This window comes from Triticum aestivum, chromosome 3B, assembly GCF_018294505.1.
Source record: "Triticum aestivum cultivar Chinese Spring chromosome 3B, IWGSC CS RefSeq v2.1, whole genome shotgun sequence".
In the NCBI taxonomy this organism is placed as follows: domain Eukaryota; kingdom Viridiplantae; phylum Streptophyta; class Magnoliopsida; order Poales; family Poaceae; genus Triticum; species Triticum aestivum.
Window position 1 is genome coordinate 677,361,514 of NC_057801.1, and position 11,373 is coordinate 677,372,886.

General features: G+C 50.4%; 1 pseudogene; it reads left to right on the plus strand.

The window, feature by feature from the left end:
* Nucleotides 1–9,871: 9,871 nt before the first annotated feature.
* On the plus strand, nt 9,872–11,039 carry LOC123067682 (molybdenum cofactor biosynthesis protein 1-like; annotated as a pseudogene).
* Nucleotides 11,040–11,373: the final 334 nt, after the last annotated feature.

Below are 11,373 nucleotides of genomic sequence, written 5' to 3' on the forward strand. Positions count from 1 at the left end.
TGATTTAAGGATCATTTGTTATGCAGGATCTTACGGAAAAGCATACCCGACAGTCTCAGGAGCTTGAAAAGTGCAAGGCCCAGCTTGAGGCCGCACTAGCCGCCACAGGGGGAGCCACAGAGACCCCCTCCAGTAATATATACTTCGAAAGATAAGTAGTTTGTGAAGTGTGGCGTGTGTATAAGTCTGACAATAATATTGCAGATGGCGCCGGACTAGATCCAGACAAGCAACAGCTCCTGCGCCGGTTAAATGCCGGCGAGAATGTGCTTACAAGGGTGAGGCAAGAGAAAAATAATCTCCAAGATGCCAATACCCAGCTGGGTGAGGAACTAAAGGATGTTCGAGCCCAGCTGTCTGACTCCGTTAAGGAGAATCGGCGGCTTCGTCGCGGCATTTATAGTAAGTGCTTGAGCGAACTTTTGAAAAGAAGAGTTCGGCGAGGAAGTCGACTAACAGAAATGTGTCTGTAGGTATGCTCACAGGTCGTCCTGCAGAGAAAATGCCCGGTTCAACGGTGACCTACTTCCCGAGCTTCTGCAACTGCACGAACGAGTTCGGCAGGTGATGAGAGGCATCGCCCAGGCCTTGTGGCCATCCATCTCCCTACCCGAAGGCCTTGGAGAGCTTGCAGAGAGGCATCAGGGAGCACGGCGGCGCTTCCGGCTATGGAAGATATCGGCCTGCCGTCAAGGCGCCATGGAGGCCTGGGCCATGGTGAAGACGCGGTACACGAAGGCTGACCCAAACCACATGGCCGAGGTCGGACCTGTGGGGCCCGATGGGAAGGAGATCCCTGTGAGCTTAATGTACGGCCAAGTAGAGTTGGCCACAAAGTATTCCCAGCGGGACTGTAAACTAGACAGCTTATTAGATGGTATTGAAGAGGAATACAATCAGTCAATTTGACTATGTAATTTAAAATGACATGTAAAATGCCTTCTAGCCGGATTGTAGATCATTTGTTGTAGCGGACCCTTTCGCTTCAACCTTGGGACCCGACAGTCCGGAGTGTGTCCGAATACCCTCGCGGTTATGTAAGAACCGGGGCATGCGTGGAGACCAGGCGTAGGGGTCATGAGTGCTTTATCAGACAAGTGCCCAGCTAGTTATGTTATATTACATGGTTAGTAAGAAACATCTTCCAGGGAGAATAGTTCCGTTAGGGGTTCCTTTCCCTGGGAGGCATGCCCTAAAGTGCATGTCCGGACTGCGAAAAAAGCAGAAAAACATCTGGGGGCAGATAAATGAATAAGTAAGAAATCGTCTTTTAGTTCACCGACCGAATATTCCCTTAAGAACGCTAGCTTTCGGCTTCACCCAGTCTGAGATACACGTCCGGCTGACCCGGCGGTAACAATCGCAGAGGTGCTTCCTTTACCACCTAGCCGAACAATCGGGAACGTAGGGGTAAGCACAGGAGCCAGGCAACCCAGCTTGGCCAAAACTTAAGTCATATCGATGCATATAATGGTGAATAAAAGGTACATGCAGAAGTGTGACACATGTGTTGGGCATAAAGCCCATATAAATAATCTTCTGTTAAATAAGCCCCCAGGTATACTGAGCGCGGATAACGCGTCAAGTGTGTGCGAACAGTGCGTAAACGAGCCTCTAACGGCTTCAGAAAAAGGAGGGAGAAGGAGAGAAATAAAAGATAGTTAAAGTACAAAATATAGACGGAGGAAGGAGACGAACTCAGAGTCCGGCGCTAGGCGTAGAATCTTCGGAGACGGGCTGCGTTCCATGGGTTTGGCTCAAGTCGGTTATCCGATGCGTTCTGCAGATGGTACGCTCCGCCGGTCAGGACTTGGTCGATGATGAAGGGACCCTCCCATTTGGTCTTGATTTTGTCCTTTTTCTTGTTCGGCAGGCGTAGAACTAATTCACCAATATTGTAAGCTTTGGCCCGTACTTCTCTGCTGTGGTATCTTCGAGCCTGCTGTTGATAGAATGCGGAACGGGCTTTTGCCACATCGTGCTCCTCCTCCAAGGTGTCCAAACTGTTCTGCCGATCGAGCTCGGCTTCTCTTTCTTCGTACATGCGCACGCGAGGTGAGTCATGAATTATGTCGCAGGGCAAAACTGCCTCTGCGCCGTACACCATAAAAAATACTGTGAATCTGGTAGTGCGATTCGGCATGGTCCGCAGCCCCCAGAGTACAGAGTCGAGCTCCTCTACCCAATGCGTATTAGATTCCTTGAGGGACCGCACTAGTCTGGGTTTAATGCCGCTCATGATTAGACCATTTGCTCGCTCGACTTGACCGTTAGTTTGAGGGTGATAGACTGAAGCGTAGTCGAGCTTGATGCCCATGTTTTTGCACCAGAGTTTGACCTCGTCGGCCGTGAAGTTCATGCCATTATCAATGATGATGCTTGGGGGGGGGGCGCTGTAATGGTGTACTACCCCTGATATGAAGTCTATCACCGGTCCGGATTTGGCCGTCTTAACAGGCTTTGCCTCTATCCATTTGGTGAATTTATCCACCATGACCAATAGGTATTTTTGCTTGTGGGTTCCTCCTTTAAGGGGTCCAACCATATCAAGCCCCCAGACCGCGAACGGCCAGGTGATGGGTATAGTTTTGAGGGCGGTAGGTGGCATGTGGCTTTGATTAGCAAAGAGCTGGCATCCGACGCATCGTTGGACCAAGTCCTAAGCATCTGCCCGGGCCGTCGGCCAATAAAATCCTGTACGGAAGGCCTTGCCTACAAGGGCCCGGGCTGCGGCGTGGTGCCCGCCGAGTCCGGCATGAATTTCAGCCAGAAGATTCCGCCCTTCCTCTTCGGAGATACACCTTTGAAGGACTCCGGTTGTGCTTTTCTTATAAAGCTCTCCCTCATGCACCTTATAGGCTTTAGATCGCCGCACTATGCAGCGGGCTTCGTTTTGGTCCTCGGGAAGTTCTTGCCTATCTAGGTAGACTATGAATGGTTCTGTCCATGGGGCAATGGCTGCCATTATTGTGTGGGTTGATGGTGTTATTTCGTTGGCAGAACCACCATGTCAGAATGTTTGGTGTGGGGTAGTGTGGTTGGGTCCGGGATGTTATTTCCGGACTCTCCCTCCCATAATACAGATGGCTTGAAAAGCCTCTCTAGGAAGATGTTGGGAGGGACGGCATCGCGCTTTGCGCCAATGCGTGCCAACACGTCTCCTGCCTGGTTGTTCTCCCGGGCTGTATGGTGAAATTCGAGCCCCTCAAACCGAGCTGACATTTTTAGGATGGCGTTGCGATAAGATGCCATTTTTGGATACATCAAAGTCTCCATTTATTTGGGATATCGTGAGGTTTGAATCCCCGCGGACCTCTAGGCGTTGAATGCCCATGGAGACTGTCATCCGGAGACCATGTAGAAGGGCCTCGTATTCAGCTGCGTTGTTGGAGTCCGTGTACATTATCTGAAGTACGTATTGGACTGTATCTCCAGTTGGGGACGTCAGAACGACGCCAACCCCCAGGCCAGCCAACATTTTGGAGCCGTCGAAGTGCATGATCCAGTTGGAATATGCGTCGTACTCTTTAGGGAGTTCGGCTTCAGCCATTCGGCGACGAAGTCGGCCAAAACTTGCGACTTAATAGCTCGCCATGGCTTGTAGGTTATGTCGAACGGGAGGAGCTCGATGGCCCATTTGGCAATTCGGCCCATTGCGTCGCGGTTGTTTATAATGTCATTAAGAGGTACTTCAGAGGCTACTGTTATCGAACACTCTTGGAAGTAGTGTCGCAGCTTCCGGGATGCCATGAACACCGCGTATGCTATCTTTTGATAATGGGGGTACCGTGACTTGCATGGATTAGGACAGTGGACACGTAGTAAACTGGTTTTTGGAGAGGGAACTTGTGTCTGTCCGTTTCTCGTTTGACAACGAGCACCGCGCTTACAACTTGATGGGTTGCCGCGATGTATAATAGCATTGGTTCGCCCATGTTGGGCACGGCCAGGACCAGATTTGTTGCCAATATGGCTTTGATTTCTTCGAGTCCGGCCGTGGCGGCATCCGCCCACTCGAAGTGTTCGGTGCACCGCAGGAGGCGATAAAGGGGTAATGCCTTTTCTCCTAAGCGGGAGATAAAGCGGCTTAGAGCCGCCACGCATCCAGTCAATTTTTGTATTTGTTTGAGGTCTTTTGGGATATCCAATTGTGACAGAGCTCGGATCTTGACTGGGTTTGCTTCAATTCCTCTACCGGATACAATGAAGCCCAAGAGCTTTCGAGCTGGTAAGCCGAAAACGCATTTTTCCGGGTTGAGCTTAATGTCATATGCTCGGAGATTGTCGAATGTGAGCCTCAAGTCGTCTACTAGAGTTTTGACATACTTGGATTTGACGACCACATCATCTACGTGTGCCTCCACTGTTTTGCCGATCTGGTTTGCCAGACATGTCTGAATCATGCGCTGATATGTTGTGCCGGCGTTTTTGAGCCCGAAGGGCATTGTGTTGAAGCAGAATGGGCCGTATGGAGTGATGAATGCCATTGCGGCTTGGTCTGGCTCTGCCATCTTAATTTGGTGGTAGCCGGAGTATGCGTCGAGGAAGCATAATGAATCGTGTCCTGCGGTAGCGTCGATAATTTGATCGATGCGGGGAAGGGGGAAGGGATCCTTTGGGCAAGCCTTATTAAGGTCCTTGAAATCGACACACATGCGCCAGGATTTGTCCTTCTTTGGTATCATTACTAGGTTTGCTAGCCAGTCCGGATGTTTTATATCTCTAATGAATCCGGCCTCCAATAGTTTGGCTAGCTCCTCTCCCATGGCCTGTCTCTTAGGTTCGGAGAAACGCCGAAGAGCTTGTTTGACTGGCTTGAATCCTTTTAGGATATTTAGGCTGTGCTCGACCAGCCGGCGTGGGATTCCTGGCATGTCTGAAGGGTGCCAGGCAAAGATGTCCCAATTTTCGCGTAGGAATTCTCGTAGTGCAGCCTCTACATCAGGGTTTAATTGTGCCTCGATGGAGGCCATTTTTGTAGGGTCCGTTAGATGGACTTGGAATTTGACTATTTCGTCCGCCGGTTTAAAAGAGGTGGACTTGGATCTCTTATCGAGTATCACATCGTCCCTGTTCACCGTGGAGCGCAGCGCAGTGAGTTCCTCGGCCACTAGGGCTTCGGATAGTGCCTCAAGGGCAAGTGCGGCTGTTTTATTTTCGGCGTGCAGTGCTATGTCCGGGTCACTAGCAAGAGTAATGATTCCGTTGGGTCCGGGCATTTTGAGCTTCATGTACCCGTAATGGGGTATAGCTTGAAAGATTGTGAATGCCTCTCGCCCTAATAGAGTGTGGTATCTGCTGCTGAACGGGGCCACTTGGAATGTGACCTCCTCGGACCTGTAATTATCCGGCGTGCCGAACACCACATCTAGTGTGATTTTTCCTGCACAGCATGCTTCCCGACTAGGGATTATTCCTCTAAAGGTTATGCTGCTTCGCTCAATGCGGCTCCAGTCTATTTCCATTTTTCGAAGGGTTTCCTCGTAAATGAGGTTTAATCCGCTGCCCCCATCCATGAGTACCTTGGTAAGGTGAAAGCCGTCCACTATTGGACTGAGGACCAATGCGGCTGGTGCTCGGGCTATTCGGAATTTAGGTTCGTCACTGGCGTTAAAGGTAATAGCCGTGTCACTCCATGGATTTATTGTTGCTACCTGGTGGACTTCGCAAGGCTGCGGAGTGTTCGTTTCCGCATATTATTTGATGCAAAAGTTTCGAAGACTGTTAATACCGTACTGGTATTGCTGGGTTGGTGCTCTGGTGCTAGAAGCTCTTCACCACTTTTGGCCACCTGCCGTAGTATCCAGCATCCTCTAAAGCTACGAGTTGGAGTGGCGCCCTCTTTTACTATGAATTTTGCAGGGTCCATTGAGCCATCCCTCCAGTACGGTTCCATGCCCTTTAGAGGGTTTTTGCTTTTTGGTATTTAACCCAGGTGCCTGGTAATGATGCACCCTTTTACTTTGGACTAGGGTTGTGTTCAAGGCCGGATTATCCCAAAATTTGATTTCGGTTTTCCAGGCGCTCTCCATCGCACAGTACTTTCATACTATGGACGCCAGGTCAGCAAAGCGTGTAATTTTGCGACGACTTACGGCGTTTAGGATTCCCTCGTCCGTGCAATTAATGCAGAAGAATGAAATTGCGTCCTCTTCAGGGCAGTCCTTTATCCTGTTCATGACCAGGAGGAATCTGGCCCAGTAATGATGTACTGTTTCAGCGGGCTCTTGCCGGATTTGGGATAGATCGCTTATGTTTGGGTGGGCGGGTGGAGTTAAATTCCGAACTCCGTCCGATCTAAGACTCAGGGGCCAAGAAGTTTCCGAAGTTGGAAGCTTGGGTTCTTGGACGTTGTCTAATGAATCGAGCCCGCTGCCTGACTTTAAGTTCAGGACTTGAGTGGTGTTCTCCCCTCCACGGGAATCCGGCATGGAGGGGTCAGGAATCCGGACATAGCTAGTCCTTAGGATAGAAGAAGGGTCGCCATATTGTTCCTCTACCACAACAACGTGGTGGGTAGCCTGGGGAGAGTTAATCTCTCTCAGATCGGTTTTAGGCCCAATCTGGTCGTAGTCTGTAGCGACTCCCAGGGCGGCGATGCGATCCAAGAGCTCGTTTAAGAAAGAAAGCTCCATCGGATCTAACTGCTCGGCGAGTTCCGAGTTGACGTGAAGATTGTTTTTGATGACCCGAGAAGTCATCGTCGGTGCGGCGGCCGAACAGGCGGTCATAAGAAAACCGCCTAGCCGGAGAGTTTGGCCGAAGGCCAAAGCTCCTTTAGCAACGGTGCCGTCTTTAAAGACGGGACGAGGCATCCTTTTTGATGGCGATGGCACAGAGGAACTCTCAATGAAAGCACCAATGTCGGTGTCAAAACCGGCGGATCTCGGGTAGGGGGTCCCGAACTGTGCGTCTAGGCGGATGGTAACAGGAGACAAGGGACACGATGTTTTTACCCAGGTTCGGGCCCTCTCCATGGAGGTAAAACCCTACTCCTGCTTGATTAATATTGATGATATGGGTAGTACAAGAGTAGATCTACCATGAGATCAAAGAGGTTAAACCCTAGAAGCTAGCCTATGGTATGATTGTTGTTCGTCCTACGGACTAAAACCCTCCGGTTTATATAGACACGGGAGAGGGTTAGGGTTACACAGAGTCGGTTACAATGGTAGGAGATCTACATATCCGTATCGCCAAGCTTGCCTTCCACGCCAAGGAAAGTCTCATCCGGACACGGGATGAAGTCTTCAATCTTGTATCTTCATAGTCCAGGAGTCCGACCAACGGTGATAGTTCGTCTATCCGGACACCCCCTAATCTAGGACTCCCTCACCCGGGTTCTAGTTTCGCCCTGGGCCCCTAAAATCTCAGGACCGGCCCTGTCCGTATATAGTTCATATTGTGGAATCTCTAAAAAGACTTATTTTTAGGAACAGAGGGAGTATAAAGTAATCTAAGGGCATCTCCAACCCTGACCCATAAATTTGCTCTCGCATCTGTCCGCAGACAGGAGGAGGGGGCAGTCCGCGGGGACTGATGCTGGAGGCCGCCATCCAACAGTGCTCGTATACATTCATCAACTATTTGAACTAACCGGATGAGATTCATGCAAACCGGTCAGTATTCATCAAAGTTCGGATAAAAATTAGCACAAATAATCCATACATAGCATGCAAATAAGTCTAGTACAACAATGTCTCTAATTTGACGAGATTAACTGGATGTCCAACAGGTTTTTCATCTACAGATCATGTCGTCCCGCACATACTGCCCCTTCAGCTTCATCCAACAGTGTGTGTGTACGCAAATGGTCGTTCCTCTGTCCTGTGGTACATCACGGCGGCGCGTGCGATCTATATAATGTGTAGACCAATATTGAGTGAATGAATGAATGATTTAAACAAGTTGACGAAGAAGAAGCAAAACTTACGATCTCCTCCTCTGCCGCGTGCAATGGCCACCTTGCCTCATGTTGACCAACCACGTGACAAAACTTGATGTCGCTGGTCTAGATAGCATATCGGCGATATGATAACGACCTCACATTTGCGTTGTTGGATGATATGCATGCCATAGGACGTAATGTACTTTCGTGCGTGAAACAGTTCATGCACTTGCTGCCAGGAGATCTCCCCTGCTCTTGCTTACGGAATCCGCGGATGCGGCTAACCACATGTCGCACAACAACCCATCCTCCATGGTCGAGTACCCCCGCCATCCTTCGTACTCTGAAAGAATGACATGGCATCTGAAATTTAGCTAAATGGCATTTCATGAACACCTACCGGTCGTGGTGTCTGCCATGGAGGTCATTGACAAGGGGGCATAGTGTACCTGGGAACAAACGGCTCCAGGATGGACAACGCCGTCATAAAGGCGAGCTGGCGCGTCGGTGCTGGTTGCGGACGTCCGTCAATGCCTATGTGGCGGTCGAAGAGGTACAACGCCGACGGCGGAGGTGGAGGGTGCGGATGCAAACTAAGGAGGAGAAGGGGCGGAGTGGGAGCAAATGCGACCGGGAAGGGGGATTAGGTGGACCCGTAGCGTTGGAGTCTTACGTGTCTGCTATCCGGACCCTCCCCCCCTACTTTGTCTCCGGTTTGCGGGAGAAAGCACGTCCGGACCGCCGAGCGGACCAATACATGGCCATGTTGGATGGCACAACACGTCTAAACCGCACGGTCGGATAGTTACGGGCGATTTGAGGGCCGTCATTGGAGATGCCCTAAACCTTAAGTTATACAACTGATGCCAGTTTTTTGATGATCTCGAGCCAACGCGCTCTGTGTTGTTGGATGGATTGCATGGATCTTGACACGCGGGGAGGCTTACCACGTCATGCGCGGCACGAACGAACGATCCCGCTAACACCCCCTACCTCGCCCCACTCACCGCATTAGCCATGTTCATTCTCTTCCCCTCTCGCTCTCCGCCAGTGATTCATGATGGTATCTTGTATCTTCTTCCTCGCTGGCAATTTGAGTGTTGTATGGTATTGTCTTAACCGCCTAGTCCAATTCTTTTCTTCACCATGTCATCACCTCTTTGCGCATCAAGTTTTGCATGACTGGCCTTGGTCAGATAGATCACTTTCTTGGTATTGAGGTGTCTCACTTCTCCTTGGGTCTCTTTTTGTCCCAACGTCACCACACCATTGACATTTCTCCAAAGCCGGCATGCTTGATTGTCATCCTGCTCGTGCACCTGCTGAAATTGGGTCCAAGCTATCCTCCGGCAACGCGCCTATTCCTGACGCTACCCTTTATTGCAATCTCACCGGAGCCTTGCAATACATGACCCTCGCTCGACCTGAGCTAGCCTGCTCCGTCCAACAAACTTATCTCTACATGCATGATCCTCGCCTTACTTGTCTTAACCATGTCAAACGCGTTCTCCGCTACATCAAAGGCACCCTAGACTGTGGCCTCTCCATTAACACTTCCACTCCACATTCTCTCACAGGGCACTCTGATGTAGACTAGGCTGGTTGCCTGTATACTCGTCGATCCACTTTCTCTTATTGTGTATACTTGGGTGATAATAAAACCCATTAACAGTCGCGCAATGTGCGCCCGCTCGCGACGTCCACGTCGGACTAGCTACCAGACAAAAAAATTCGTTTTGTTGAGAAGAAACAGAGAAAGAGATTGGCCAGCTCCCAGCCCCCAGACCCCACAGGCAAGCGTCCTCTCTCTTCTCTATCATGAGCCCTCTCTTACCCCGCAAATCCTCGCCGCCGCCGCCATTCACGCCGGCCGATTCCGGCGAGTTCCGACGGCGGGTGGTAGACTGACAACCTCCCCTTGCTCTCCTCCTTCCTCCCATCCCTCCAGATCTGGCCTCCCGCGCTCGCTGCCGATCCTCATTCATGGCTAGGGTTTCGGGCGCGGCGTGGCCGGCGAGCCTCTGGCGGCCTGCGGTGGCTCGTCCCGCCCACGTGTGGCTCCGCCTCATGGACGTATCTCCCGCGCCCAATGGCCACGGGAGGTCGTGGCTGCGGCCTCTTCAGCGACGTCACCGGACTAGCTCCACGCGCGGGGAAGGCATCTCCACGAGTTCCCCAAGGTGTGTGCGATGTCTAGGAGAGACGGCGTCGAGGACGGCATCCGAGGACATCATCACGCTCAACTCGAGCTGCTCCCGCACCATCCCGCCGCTGGCTGCTGCTCCCGCCCCCCGCCCCCTCTCCTCTCTCGTCGCTAGGAAATGGCTACACCACCAGCTCCGCCGCCTCAACGTCCCCGACCACCAGGTGCCTTCTCGCAGACCCGCGTTCTATCTATCCCCCGTTCTGCTCGATTGTGCGGATTTTTTTTCAATGTCAATTTGGAGACGAGCTAGCAGTTTCTGATACGATAAAATTTGCTGGACTAGCCTTGTGGAGTTTTTTTTTCGGTAGTCGGTGGATTCGTCGTGAAAATCAAGCCTTTTCGTGTATCAGCTTCGATGTTTCTGTATAACACCTTAACCAAAATCTTTGCAGGTTGATGCTATGAGGGTAGGACTCCGAAGTCTGAAAAGCACTTCCGCTTCAACCAGAGTCACCTACAACAATAGGTGCTCCAATGCATATTCGACTTGTTGTGCTACAAAGCCAGAAGTGCTACCAGTGGAAACACCCTCATCGGATATGCTTGTTGATTCCTTCGGGAGATTCCACAACTACTTGAGGATCTCCTTGACTGAGCACTGTAACCTGAGATGTCAATACTGCATGCTTGCCGAAGGAGTCGAGCTCACACCAAAGTCAGAGCTTCTGTCGCATGATGAGATAATCCGAGTTGCCAATCTTTTTGTTACTTCTGGTGTGGACAAGATCAGGTTAACTGGTGGAGAACCAACCGTTAGAGAAGACCTTGAAGATATTTGCTTTGCATCTTTCTGGCCTCAAGGGGCTGAAAACTCTTGCGATGACCACAAGTGGGATCGTTCTTTCCAAGAAGCTCCCGAGAGTGAAAGAATGTGGTCTTAACGCGTTAAATATTATTTTCGACACATTGATTCCTGCAAATTCGGAGGCAAAGAAAGTCCACTAAAGAAAGCTCTCTGTAACTGCTATTTAGTCTTCAAACACACATACCTATTATATCACGGAGGACTATTTAGTGAGCATTGTTAAATAGTATGTGGAAGATGGGACTTCAACTGTCCGAAATTTCCACTTTGAGCTCGCAAGTAGTTTCAATAGCAACCACAAGTTCTTTTCCTGAGCTAGTGATTAATCATTGCTAACGCTACTCTGCATATTAGTTAAAAGTGTTGTATTTTAATTAGAAAGTATAATTTTGTTACTGAACCAGTGACCGACCAGTGTTGAGTTGTCTTTGAATATTTTGCGATATTTCATTGAATAACTTGTCTGAATCTTTA